The sequence below is a fragment of the Neodiprion pinetum genome, chromosome 7 (assembly GCF_021155775.2).
Source record: "Neodiprion pinetum isolate iyNeoPine1 chromosome 7, iyNeoPine1.2, whole genome shotgun sequence".
In the NCBI taxonomy this organism is placed as follows: domain Eukaryota; kingdom Metazoa; phylum Arthropoda; class Insecta; order Hymenoptera; family Diprionidae; genus Neodiprion; species Neodiprion pinetum.
In genome coordinates, this window is record NC_060238.1 from 24,926,008 (window position 1) to 24,941,039 (window position 15,032).

General features: G+C 37.4%; 1 protein-coding gene and 1 long non-coding RNA gene across 4 annotated transcripts in view; one reads left to right on the plus strand and one right to left on the minus strand.

Annotated features, from left to right (window-relative positions):
- The window catches only part of tei (teiresias), a 169,705-nt gene that overhangs the window by 142,245 nt on the left and 12,428 nt on the right, over positions 1-15,032 (minus strand). The gene's annotated exons all lie outside the window — the stretch shown is intronic.
- On the plus strand, positions 12,394-13,932 carry LOC124222752 (uncharacterized). Its single transcript, XR_006884109.2, has 2 exons — positions 12,394-12,825; positions 13,430-13,932. It is a non-coding gene; the product is annotated as an uncharacterized lncRNA (long non-coding RNA).

Below are 15,032 nucleotides of genomic sequence, written 5' to 3' on the forward strand. Positions count from 1 at the left end.
ACCTTTTAAGAGGTGCACCATGGTGGAAAATCGCAAATTATCTTTTTCTGTAAAATCTATGACACCTGTAATAAAGATAATAAGATATTGTTGGGGTAAATTTCGTTCTTTCAATCCCCCTCACCGTACCTACGATGTGCGATCGGAGGATAACGAAAATAATATAAGCGATATTTCAAATATTGATAATTTCAGGTTATTGCACGAACAAGCGCTTATAATATAGAAATTGAACAAATCTGTACCAATAGTCGAATTCCAGTACGCGATAATTAACGCCCGATTGTTTGAAATAAAATTCGATTTTCGCCCGACATAATTTCACCCGTTCGGAAGAATATTGTGGAGGTGAGGAAGGGGGGGGGGGGGGGGGGGCACACACGCAAAAACTAACAAACGTGTTTTTTGTTCGCCTAGAAAATAGATCCCCGGCGAACCGAAAAGAAAAATTAATAAAAAAAGATAAAGTTTGCGCAGATATCGAAAAAGTGAAAAAGAGGTCAAGGAGAAGAGGAGAGAGAGAGAGAGAGAGATAAAGAAGAAACACAACAAGAGTGCAAAAGCCGGCCGTGCCCGTCGGCTTATACCGCGTATCGTATTATCCGTGTAGTTTATACTTCTCATATGCGAGTTTCCGTGCCAGGAATCTAAAAAAGTTAATATCTCTCCTCCTCCTTTTCCTCCTGCTTCTCTCCACCGTGCTTCGCCTGCGAATGAGATGCGTTAAGGTACATGCACGAGGCACGCGTGTGTTGCAACACAAGCACACGACAAACAAACACTCAAAGCTTTTCATGTAACAAAACGCGATACGCACGCCTGTGTACATGTCCACCCACGTTTTTTCCTGCATGGGTTGAAGGTGACAAAAAACCGAAGGGAACGAGAGAAAAACTGCTCGAAAACCCGACATTTTTTTAAATACAAATTTCAAAGTGACGAATGAATTAGCGTGTACCGAAATTGGGATTTTCGATAAATCGTCCGGTGGAATAACTGTTTTTACGAAAGTTCATTTGACCGGAAGGCTATGTTATCCGAAAATGTAATTTCAAGAAGAGTCGACATCCCGAATGAACAAAGCACGGAATGTGAAGATACAGAAAGATGAAAGTTGCGAAGTTAAAAATCGATAGCGGCTGATACTTCGAACAGCCAAAAAACTAACAAAAAATTATTTGTCGAAAATCGAAGTACGGAAGGAGAAAAATCTTGATCCGCAAAATGTAGAAGCATCGAGATCCCGAAAGGACGAAATACCGAATCTCCTGAGAATTAGGAACTTGTAAAATTGGTCTACTCGATGCCAGTTTTATCAAAATTATCCTTTCGAGTCTTTGGTCAGTTGTTATTAATGAATTCGTAAATTTTCTAAAACAGGCACAAGTCTAACGTTCGAAAAGTTGACTTTTTGACTTTTTCGTATTTTCGCGAATTGAATATTTTGCCCTCCGTAATCTTGCCCATTCCAGAGGAAAAAAAAATAAAGAAAAATTCACGCAGACCAAGATACTACAGGTATCTTACGGTATGCTAATATAGTGAAGCAAAACGAAATTACTTTTGGCTATGAACAGTTTTAAGCGTAATCAGTTTCAACATTCGCTCGTTTCGACGCATGCGAAAAATGTGGTAGGATCGTCAATAATTATAATTAGCTCGCGTCAGCCGCAAATGGCGCAAAAACACATGTCGAATCATTAGCCGAGTGGAATGATTTCGACGCTTGCCAATACTACAAATGACATTCGATATATTTACGCCACTTACGCTGAAAATTACCTGAAGCCTGTGAAGCGATAATATGATTTTTAATAAAGCCTATCATGCCTGTATCATTCGAATTTTACAAGCCTTTAAAATTTCACGGCCAATTACACTCTTCTATTCCACATCTGTATCGCATTCTTAGCTAACGGTAATTAATTCCATAAACAATTAGATGGAGAGCAAGGTATTGCGATGAACATCGCTGTAATAAAGCACGGGGAAATTTTCAGAATTAGACTCCTCGATTATAAAATTTTGAAAATTTCAGGGTTTGAGCCCCCATCGTTACGAGCAACAAATCTGCCAAGTATCAAACGAGTCCCTCAATTCATACCAAATTCGTACAAAACGAATCAACTCTTTACAAAAACTACATGTATTTTACATTTAACACTTACACAGAGTTTAGCGACACGTGTTCCAGTTGACACAGAGGCTTGAAACTTGACACAGATGTTTTTTCGAATGATTCGGAACAGATCTGAAGGCTGTCCAAATGTAAATTTACCCGACCCCCAAAAAAAAAAAAACGACCCTGCTCTACCTACACGTGTTTGGCATATATATGTGTGTGTGTGTGTGTGCGATCATTAGATAAAATCGCGCAACGCTAGAGATTTCCGTGCAAAAACAAAAAAAAAAAAAGAGAGAAAAAAAACGATTCCCGAATGAGAAAACAAGGGATAGTTACGTATATATTCGAGTTTCCTGGAAGCTAGCCACAACCGCCATGACGTATGTTTTACGAGTATGGAAACGGCGGTGAGGACGAATTCCGTCGTCGTTCTTGCAGCGCTAGGTGAAAAACGGAGGCGACCGTTTTATAGTCACCGCATTGCCTGACCGCTGCACCGGGTTTTATATACCTACCCATAACGGTCAAACGAACGAAGGAACGAACTGACTAACGGATGCGAATTTTCCTCCCTTGGACAAAAGAGAGCATACATGGAAAACGATAAGGGATGTGGATGATGGTGAACGTAGACGGGCAGACGTATAAAGCATGGGTGAAAATTTAGTCGCTGAAAAAGCTGACGCGGTTCCGCAAAAATTCCCATGTATAATCCTCTCTTTCTCTCTCTCTCTCTCTCTCTCTCTCTCTCCGGACATCGTCTCACCGATTCCCTGATTCTCGGCTGCACAATGGCTCTCGGATCATCCGCAATTCGTATACGTATATGTAATATGTTACATGATGTCGTAGAAAGAAGACCGTGGCGGGAACCACAAACATTTTTCTCCTCCTACCGTCTCGATTAAATTTTTTTCGACCATCCTATTATTATACACGGGAGTAGAACAGTAAGGCCAGTTCTGCGTACAGATTTCTATACCGACGTTTTACGGACATTTTACCCGCTTCGCAGCTCAGACGCAAACCCCTTTTTTCGGGTGGAGCTTATCCCTACTCTGGTCAACTCGATCGATTATCGGGAAAAAAAATCCTCTGCACGGCGCTCTGCGTTACCATCGTTTTTATAATCACAGGATAAAATGTCGGTAAGATGTCGGTAACGAAATCTGTACACAAAACTGGCCTTACTATTCTACCAACTACTAACGCGATGACTCACTTATAACGACGGAGTAAATAGTTCCGGGCGAATGATTATGCGTGTAAACTACGATAAGATTTCATTCAAACCTGACAAAGAGAAATATCTTCTACAGCAAACACAATTTGCATAGGTATACATATAAATGAATCGCTGTATCGAGGTAATGACAGCTTCTTACACAATAAATTACGTACATTAAATGAAATTTGACAAGTTTGCAATTAACGTGTAAGCGTAGAACTGTAACGTTGCAATTTATTTCATGACAAATACCCATCCTTACTTATTGTTAAATCAAAACTTAGCATTAGTTATTATATACGATTCGAGTCGTAAAATTCAGTGAACTGTACAATAAAGCGAAACATACTCGTACGTACAACCCCTCATTTACTCTGTGACGCAGAATTTTGAAATAATTTGATCAATTTTTGAAAACAGTAAAAAAAAAAAAAAACTAAACGAAACGAAACCACGTTCTGTATTACAGATCGGGTGGAGAATAAAGAGAAAAACATCGTGATAGTGAAGATGAGATTGGCTTTTCCACCATCTGGACCGAATAGATCCACACATATTACGCGTATACCTATAGATTGTATGTGTGTATATACAGCTTCCTCCCTTATTTAAATTTAGATTCGCCAACGCTCTGGATGTCGCCAATATAATACATATGGATGTGCGTGCGTGTGTGCGCGTGTGTAACACGTGTCGTCTACGGTTCATCGGTATTGGAATACGACTCCCTGTTCTCCCTCAACCACCGCCGCCCCCTCTTCGTCCGCACAAGAAACTCAACTGACAGACTGAGAAATCGGTGTGCTAGACGAACGAGTATAACACGGAAGTCGAGACGAGACGAGACGAGATGCTTGGCACATCGCAGGATTCGCAATTTCGTGTAAAAGCCAATTAGAGGTCGTCCATCCCTTAGACCATTGCGTAATGCAAGATCAGATATCTCAAGTTTATCTGTACTCTCTAAGCTAGCGGCATCTCTCCCTCGCTCTCTCTGTCTCTCTGTCATTTTCTCCCTATCCCTCTATATATATATATATATATATATATATATATATATATATATATATTATTTATCATACACCAGACCCACCCAACAATATAATTCAGTATTATTATCCTCCAGTAACTGCGTGGAAATATTCGCTTTCAAATCGTGCCTTTATACGTTATGGAATCGCCTTTTGTTCATCCCTCTCAAAGTTCTCCGTTCTATCAAAACACCCGCATCAACGACACAAAATCATTACACATCTTTAATTCTCTCTCTTATTAATTTTTCCATCTTCGAGTACAATTTTTCTTTTTTTTTTTTTTTTTTTTTTCACTTCGGTTTTCTACACAATTTTCTTCTCCCCATTAATCGGTCGTTTGTACCGAACCGGAAAGAAGAAAAATAAAAAAAAAAAAAGAATAAAACCGAGGAGAAACGGAGAAAATAAAGGGTGCGAGCGTAGCAGGAAAAACGGTGAAATATGTTACTGATATCTACCCCTCTGTGACAATTTTTTCTTTTCTTCTTCTTTCTTTCTTTCTTTCTTTCTTTCTTTCTTTCTTTCTTTCTTTCTTTCTTTCTTTCTTTCTTTCTTTCTTTCTTTCTTTCTTTCTTTCTTTCTTTCTTTCTTTCTTTCTTTCCCTACCCTCTTTCACTTTTAGCCCCTCCCCCCTTCCCAATAAATTATTACTAAAAAAAAAAAAAACCAACGAAAATAAAATAAACCTTGTATTGAAAAATTATATATATAAAATGAAAAGAGGAGAAAAAGAAGAAGAATAAGAAAAAGAAGCCGTTGATTTCAACCGAAATAACTTTTTCACGGCCCGTTACAGACGCCTCTCTTGATACTGTATATACAGTGTATTCCGCTTCTGGTTCTGTTTGTCGTTGTTACACTGTCATCGTCGTTCTTTTCCTTTAGGCAAACAACAAATACAATCGTTCTAGACCTATAAATCGAACCAGGGCGTTGGCTTGAGACAACAATAAAAAAAATAATAAGATAAAAAAATCGAAAGTTTACGTATTATATAAATGTATACCTAACGTGAAAGAATTGAGAAAGAAAGATAAAAGAAATAAGAAAAACTGTGACAACCGGAAACGGAAGCCGATCGGTACAAAGGGGGAAAAAAATCAACTCGATTCACTCTCGTCCCTTAAAGTTATCCGTATATTACACAATAAATAATAGAAAAAAAAATCGGAAAACAGTGCGGACCGTTCCAAGCTTCTGTTTTCTAGCGAAGCAAAAAGTGAAAACTTTTCATATGTACTCTGGTAAAAATGATTTCTAAGAATCTATACAAATTCTCTACAGAAATTACAACATTTCCCATAATTATATACGAAAAATTATTATTCGTGTAAAATTGTAAATACGCACAGTATTTCATACGAAAAACTTGTGTAAATTTTCACAAAATTTTGTATACATTTTCCGGAAAAAAAAAAAAAAACCCGGCAGACTCACAATTTCGTACGAATTTAATACGAAATCTTTCAATTTCTGTAAACAATCGTTGCTTATTCTTAGTATAAATTTGTCGTCAGGATAAAAAGTGCCGAAAGAAAGATCTTGTCGCTCGACTAGTTTCTCGAACATATATATACATGCATATGTATATAACATGGATATAATGTATAGTATATAACGTATACACGTCCAAGGTATAACTTGCCGTGCGAAAATATTGGCAAGGGTCCGAGAAACGGGGCGGTGGTTAGAGAAATACGGGGAGGTGGAAAAAGTTGCTACGGGTTGGGGGTTGAAATAAGCCAACGTGGAGGTCGTCGCCGTGAGTTATCGCAGCGACTATCTGCTCAACTGGTCCGATTTATTTCTACGGGTAAGGTACAAGGTGTACGGGGTATGCCTTGCCTGCATGCCTCTGCAGCTATTCTCTCTCTCTCTCTTTGGGCAAGGGGAACAAAAGTATTATTTCTCGGTAACAAAGTATTTTTTCGCTCATCTTTTTCTACTCTCTTTCCATTTTTCGCAAAAATTTTCCGCTTCCGTAAAGATACTTGTAACAGTAGGTACGTGTACAAGGCAGTTATTTATTTTTTTTTTTTTTGTTCTTTTTTTCTCCACTATGACGCGTGTGTAAAATCTCTCCGTGCGTTCCTATCTCTCACCTATCGTGCAATTTTTATCACACCGTCATCGGATTGACGTAAAATATCCAATTTCGCAAAGAAAGGGATATACTACATGTATATTTGACAACTTCGGTTAAACACTGTAACAAATTTATCCTATATATATATATATATATATATATATGTATGTATGTATAGACAAGATACCCATAGGTTATGTATAAATTGGAGCGGTGGACCACCGGCCACGTAAATGGTAGATACTCGAAAATGCGCTGCAGCAGCAGCAGCATCGGCAACGGCATGGAAATTTCAGAGCCTAGGAAAGGGAGAGAGAGACAGACAGAGAGAGAGAGGGGGATGGAAACGAGACAGCCGATAAAGTGCAGAGGGTTGCACTGCAGGCATGCATACACCACACCCACCACCGCTTTTGTTTATGCAAATCGTTTATACCGCGTGACTTGGAACCGGGAGTGGATAGCGATTTACAAATTCAACGAAGAGAGAAACGGTTGCTACATATACATACATCATGTGTATATATACATATATATATAAGTAAGCGGTCATGCACACGTGGGATGTGTTTGTGATTTGTTACATCGTAGTGTATATTTTACCCCCTTTTTTTTTTTTTGTTGTTGTTACATTTTCCACTTTTTCTAAACTGTCCCGGAGGAATCGAGTTATAAAATGATGAAAATAGAAACGTAGAAATTTGATCCGTTTTCACATTATATCCACACTAGGGTAATCCTTGTTTAGCGTGATGACAATTTTTATCCGTCCCACCCCCGAAATCAACTTCAACTAATTCAAAAACAATTCCCCAGTTATATTTCAGACTTTCACTTCAACTTTACTATAAGATAGTCCGCATATTGCGATCGAAGTTTCTTACGGTTTTTCACATATTATTTTTATAATATGCTTCGATCACAATGCGGACACTATCTCAGAGTTGAGGTAAAAATCTAAAAAAATTTAGGCAATTGTTTTTGAATTGTTTGATGTTGATTTGGGGGGGGGGGGGGGGGGGGGGGGAGGGAATTCGTCAACACCGTATATAAGGATCACCCTAATCCACGAATATATATATATATACAACAACAGCGAGTTATAATGAGGGGGCTGATAAATCCTTTTCCATGACGTAACTCCGCAAACATTATACAACGCAACGCGTCGCGGCGTCGAAAGTTGTGCATCAGGCAAACAAGCGGGCAAGCAACTGGTTCGTACCTACATACATAACGTTTCTGCAGAGTTTTCCCTTACACATGTATAATAATACAAAACACGCGTGTAATATAACACCATACGCCAAAACATTTCTAATCAACCAAAGAAGCCACCCTCCTGCAGACTGGCTCGTCTCTACTCGTATAAACTATACGTGTATGTATATAAGCGTGAACTTTCACGATCGTCGTTAATTAACAAACGAGATCTGTAACGTCGCTGCCGCATTAGTGTATAAATATATATATATATATATATAAATATATGTAATAAATTGATGCATGCTTGCATTCACGTGACACAATAATACAAGAAAACAAATTACACGATGGATATATACATAATATTTATACACTGAGCGTGTAATACGAAAATAATGTTTTTGCTTCTCCCCTCTCATTCCCAACGTCATATAATACAGCCACGAATTGTTATACCTACATGTAACATATAATTTAATTAATAAATTATACCCACATACCGTATCGTCATTGTTATTATTATCAGTGTACTTTCATTCTCATTTGCATTTGTTATTATTATTTCGTGCGTGCGTGTTTCTTACAAATATTCCTTCTTCTTTTTTTACATATCGTATTTTCGCCACTCTCTCCCTCTCTCTCTCTCTCTCTGCGGCAGCAGCAGAGTTGTTTTTCCCCAGTAGCCAATAAGTGGTGGCCCGAGGTACGAAGAAGCCAGCAAGCTAGCCAGCCAGTTTATACAGCTTCTGTACATATGTGTGTACAATACATACATACATACATATATATCTATATACGGATTTTTCGCCGCCTCGCGCCGTCGTTTGCACATCGGTGTACATGAAAAATTCATGCGCACGCGCGCTCGCCGGCAGGGTGGTAAAAATCTGCGAGTAGAAAAGTTCGCGTGAGATTGGAAAGAGAAAGTCGTCGCGTTCGGCGATGCCTGCTTAACATTGCTTTTGCAGACGGCGAAAGGAGAAGAATAAAAATGGACGACGAAGAGATGATGAGGGGTTATTTTGTTGCAGGGAGAAGATTGAGGATGATCGGCGCTGTGTATATATACGATATTATAAGTATGCACAGCGTACATACGAGTAATACGGTGTAGTATGGAAAATTCAAGACGGTGGATCCGATATGGTGGGCGAAAATTTCAAATTTTATCGAATACGGTCGAATAAAAAATAAAATGAAAAAAACTCTGTGAAGCGGTTTTCGGGGTCGCTGAATGGATTCGACGTACCGAATTTTCAAAATCTGATTTTAAATTCCCAATCAGCGACCTCAGAAACCCGAGGACAGAGTTTTTGCTCCGGATTCGATCGAATTTGAAATTTTCATCCGCCGTATTGGATCCGCTATCTTGAATTATTTAAATCCGTTTTCAGATTCGTAATCAGCGACCCCGAAAACTTGTAATTTACATAAAACATGTATAAATGTGAAGATTCAACTATCTCGGAAACGAATTGTTCCATCAATTTTCACGATTTTTTTCAATCGATTTCTTTCCGGCAAGAATAATTACTATAATCAATTTGTCTAAATATCAACAATGAAAAAAAAAATCCATATAAAATCGGTGGCAAAAATACTCTACTATTACTCAGAGGTTTTAAGGGAGGCAAGGATGGACCGAGAGGGGTTTTAGAAAAGACGTAAATTGATCGAACGAAAACGCCGTCGCAAAGATAGCGAGTCCAAGCAAACAACACGCGCGGCGTATAGTTTTATTAACGAACCAATCACTCGTTAACATTATGTTATATTATATTGTTACAAAGGGTGAAATCACCCGCTTCGTCCCATAAAAGAAGTTGATTTCGCATGTGATAAAATAAACAAGGTTGCTGCGTCAATCGGCATTGTTGTAAAAACAGTCCTGTTACAGACTTTAAACAAATTACACACTTTGGCATTAAAAGCATTCTTTTCTCCAAGCATTTCGTTAATTTCGTTGCCTGATTCTTCACTGATTGATCTCAAGAACCAATCTCTTTATTTGTAACTTCCCAAAGTTGCAATATTACATTATATTACATTGGCTGAGTTATTACGTATTATTTTATACCTTGCTGCGAGCAACGACGACTCTTTTCCGATTTTCATCCTCGGGCTTTTATACCAATATGTGTTTACGTATGTGTATATATATACACGCACAGGCATCGAAAGTTGGAACGAAGAACCGAAAGAGCTTTCAAAGTGAAAGAGAGAGAGAGAGAGAGAGATATATATAAATAGATAAATAAGGGATTATTTGTTGCTGGTAGAATGAATGGACGGCGAGACATTGCGGGATAAAAAGAAGAAGGAGAGATTAAAGCGAGGAGAAGAAGAAGAAGAGAAAATTCGTTCACCTCGACGGGCAGCAAACCGTCTGGAAGGCTTTAATCGCGTTGAAAACAGAATAGAAAAAACCAGTTTTGGCTCATCGATCAAATCCCCCCTCCCTCCCTGCGAGATTTGCGCGGTGATCCGTATTTCTGTATATCGCGTGACTAAAGGTAAAAGGGCGCATCCCAATCTATGTGCCCTTTTACCTTTGCAAAAGTAAAAGGGCGTATAATTTTTTTTTTTATTGCCAATCAAGTGGTTGATATATTCTAAGCTTAAAATCAAAAAAAAAAATTCCAAAGGTGAAAGGGCGTATGTCTTTAATTATACGCCCTTTCACCTTTAAGAATTCGAAATTTTGGCAATCTAAAGGTAAAAGGGCGTATAATTTTTTTCATCGTCACTAGATGAAATATCGTTAAAATATTTTTTTTTAATTGTTTCGGTACTAGACTTATTCATTATTATTTATTTACACCACCAATAATGTCACTGATTTGAAACAATTTCATTAACTTTTAAATAACGCCACAAATTTCGAATAATGTCACTAATTTTAAACAATTATACTATAAAAATAAATGATAATTATTATTTTGTTGCTAATAAATATATAAATAATGAAGACAAAATTTAATTATTGCAATAGTTGATAAATCGATTTAACACAAATTATTTGACATGTTTTGAAAAATATTGCAACTGGACTCGGGATCAAGACGTAACAGCTGTTCGGAGCAGCACCAGTAGCAGTATTCAATATGGCGCCTAGGCGGGAAATTTCAAAATATTTGAATATCATCTAACATTGTTTTATTGATTACTTGATTTTTAAGTAATCTGTTTTTTGTTAATTACTTTTTCCGTTGCCTATAAAAAAAACTTTATGCATTAAACTGTTAAATATTACAGTCTAACACACTGAAAAAAAAATTACTTCTACCTAGAATACTAAATTTTTTACGCGAGTTTTCTTGATTTAAAAAAATTGGTTTTCTTAACCTTAGAATACCACGTTTTATTATAAGGCTAGTTTTTTGACAGTCAGAAAACTATATTCTTATAGTTAAAAAACTTCCATATTCTAATCCCAAGAATCATTTTTTTATTATTTTTATCATTTTTTTATCCATAAGGAAAAATTTCTTAGGTATAAAAAAAATTTTTTTTTAGTGCATGTTTCGTGAAACTATTTTTCAACATTTAGTATCAAAATGAGAATTTTTCTTTATGCGCCCTTTTACTTTTAAGTATTATTTTTCTAAAAGGTGAAAGGGCGTATGTCTTGAGATACGCCCTTTTAGCATTAGGATGCCAAAAAAATTTTTTTTACAGATATTTGCGTTTCAGACGATTTTGAACCGATTGGCAAAAAAAAATTTTTTTGTACGCCCTTTCAGCATAAATCCCTACTAACATGTAGGGATATGCCCTTTTACCTTTAGGCACGCGATATATGTTTTTTTATCATACACAGTGCGTGTATATAACATATACAATACGATGCAACAACTTGATGAAAAATGTATTGCGTATAGTACAATTATTCACCGGCAAAATAATCACACCTGTAAGAATCGATCCAAGAATTACAATCAACGCACGATCCAAAGACCGAAAGGTAAGGTAAAAAAGAAAAGAAAAGAAAATTACTTGCACTGGGTGGCCAGAAATTTTATGAAAATAAATTCCATGACATTTCCATCTTTTCCACGACCTTAAAACTCAATTTTCCCTGACGTTTTCCCCAGTTCTAGTAAGTTGCTAAAACCTTAATCGTTCAGCTTATCAACTCTATATTAGTTTTAAATTCAATTCGAATTTAAGAAAAATATTGTGTACAAAAAAAAATGTCAGTTTAAGCCAATTAGTTTCCTCGACGGCGAAAAACAAAAAAAAAGAAAAAAAGTAAACTTGTTACCTAAGAAAATCATTTCCAATTCCCATGATAGAAAAACTGATTATCTCAATATTTTCCGTAACCAAATTGAAAAATAAAAATTAAGAATCAAGAATGGCTTCATTCTTTCTCTCTTCGTTTCTCTCATTCTTCCTTTCTTTCCTTCAGCTTTTTCACCACCCAATTCCTGCCAACGACACGACAGTGAACGGCAAATATAATATAATAATAACGTATAAGAAAGCCCCTCCCTGCCTGTAGTTCCCTCAGGCTCCATTATACCTACAGGCATACCTGGTCTAAATTACCATAAACCTCGTTAAACGACAATACAATTATTTCCGAGTGTGATGCCTCAGCGAGGCTGCCGCTGCTGCTATATAAATATACGTACATACACGTATAGACATGAGACGTACATAACCTGCAGGTACGGAAATTCATCCAAGAAGAAGTTTGAACAACCGACGCTGCCGTTTCGTAATAGATATCTCGCAATTCGACGCTGGATTTCAAAGTAATTTTACCGATGATGACGCGTATTAATTTTACATCGTAACGTTGCTTTTCATTAATTAAGGAACTGGCATGAAAGGATTTACCCCGAAAAAAAAAAAAAAAACAAATCTATCAATTACACACGCGTCAGTCTTTGCCGATTGGTCGCATTCTTTTACGAACGGACTTTCATTCGCTCCGACGAGACCAAGTGCCGACAACCCGACTGGAGGATTAAAAATCAACCTTCAACAGCGCCACCTATCTCTCGACCTTTTCTACGGAACTTTCGCGGGGAAAACCGTCTCGCGAAATTAGTCACATCTCCTTCGGCTGCCTGTCAGAGTTGACGTGATTTGGACTCGCGAATATCTTTGGCTCTCGTGCCTTGTGTTTGTTTTTTGCGTAAGTACCTTTTCAATCATTTTCGTCACTGTTTCGTAGATTTATAAGCTTCCGTTATCGCCACGCGACTCCGCCGACTTCCGAATTCCCATTTTTCACGAGGAAAAAATCTCTCTTCTATCAGCCTTTGTTCTTCGTTCGACTCTCTGCCCGTCTCTTGATGTCTGCCTGACAATATCGTCTCAACGTGGTTTCGATCGTATCATTTCCGACAGTGTCTTTTGTTTCGATAAGTTTTCGTTTATTTTACGTTTCGTCGATTACTTGTCGCGTCGCCTTCTGCGTCGATATCGGTCTTCGAGCCGCGGTGCCTAAGTTTCGGGATTCCCAACGAATCATCGTCAGTTGAGGTTTCTTTGTCAGCGGTTGAACGTCACCTCGACACGCGTTGCTTTATTATTTTAAACGATGAATCAGCTTCAATTAATCAATATTCACAATCCGAATCTCAACCACTTTCTCAAATCAATTGGCCACGATTATAATACATAAATTTTATATACCTTTCATATGACCTGTAACGGAAAATTTCGCAACTTTTCCGTGATGATCGATGTTAAACTAACGTATATTCAGTTTTAATTAATTTGTTTTTTCACGGTAGGTTCAAAGTCTCCATTCCTGCACCATGCCGAAAACTCCATTGGCGAATGATCCAACGGACAGAGGAATCAGCAACAGATTGGACAAAGCAATGGGATGGGCTGGTTACAATGATCCGAAAGAAAGCAAGGTCCGCGCGAGCATTCACGCTGGATATCACGAGTATCAATACCACAAAACCGGAAATCCCAGGGAACATGAACGAGCCAAGGATCAATGGGGTGTCGTCACTGGCGGCGCGAGAGATAACTTGCAGAAATATGATGCGCAACAACAATCGGCCGGAGAGAAATCGGGCAAATAAGAAAGCGAAAATAATGAAGGCGAAATATATGTCCGTATATTAACGTACCACATATCTAAGATATTTGCTTTTTACTCGTCATAAAACGAGAAATAATAATTTTGCTTCAATTTCCTACATATTGCACTCATTTATATTCAATGCGTACCGAATAAATATTCTGTGTATTTCAATAAACATGATATTTACGTAAAATTCTATTCCTCGAAGCTTTCCGATTTATAATTTCAGTATGTACAGACTAGTGCGAAGTTTTGCAACGAACTCTACAACGAAATGAAGAGGAGAAAAAAAAATGTTGGTTTAGTTTTTTTCGCTCATATCTGTCACTGGCTATAACAGAACGCGTAACTATGTATAATCTTACAAAAAAAAATCCTTTTTCGAGTCTCGGTTAATGAAACCCCTAAGTTAACTTTATTTATCAAATTTGCTAAACAAAAATAATTCAAATATTAACGAACCAATCGCTAACGCAACCATGTATGTATATACGTATACGTACGTATTTATAATAGGTATGCGTGCATCAAGAGGATTTAGAAAAAAAAAATACATCATATTATTATCATCGTCGAAACAGTTCTTGTGTTGCAACATAAATTTTCTTCTCACATTCTGTGAGTGTCAAAGAAATTCTCATTGCTGTAAATTTTTTCCAAATAAGTAAATGGAAAGAAAAAATTTCTTTCGTGCAGGTAAATTTAAAAAAAATATATTTATATGCATATATATATATATAATAATTAGACGAAGAAGATGAAAAACGCGATCCTAACAAGTAACCGAACAGAATCCTTCCCCCCACCTCGTCCTTTCTTTATCTCCTCGTATAGTTTACCTTTTTCTTTTTATCAGAGTTAATACCGTCCGACAAACTTTTCGAAGAACTGCGGGTGGGGTCTACATACATACATACATACATATATATATATATACACACACCCTGCTTCTTTATCCGTACTACATGGTAGGGTATAGTACATACGTAGAGGGGGGAGGGCGAAGTGACGAGACCAATAATAAAAAAAAAAAGAAAAGAAAAGAAAAAAGATAAGGTGTTGGAGAAAGACTGCAGACGTACGCAGCGATGCTGCCGAGAGGCGATAAGAGGGGGGTGGTGGGGGTGCAGCCGAGGCGGACAACGCGACAGTTCAATCTCTTTTATCTCCCTCTTCCTTTTTACAACTAGACCACAGACTCACGTTCGGTCAACTCGACCCTTTGAGTCATGCTGAAAAATATTCTTGCCACTTATTTTATACCTATTTTTTTGTATTTTTAGAGAAATTTTCAACAT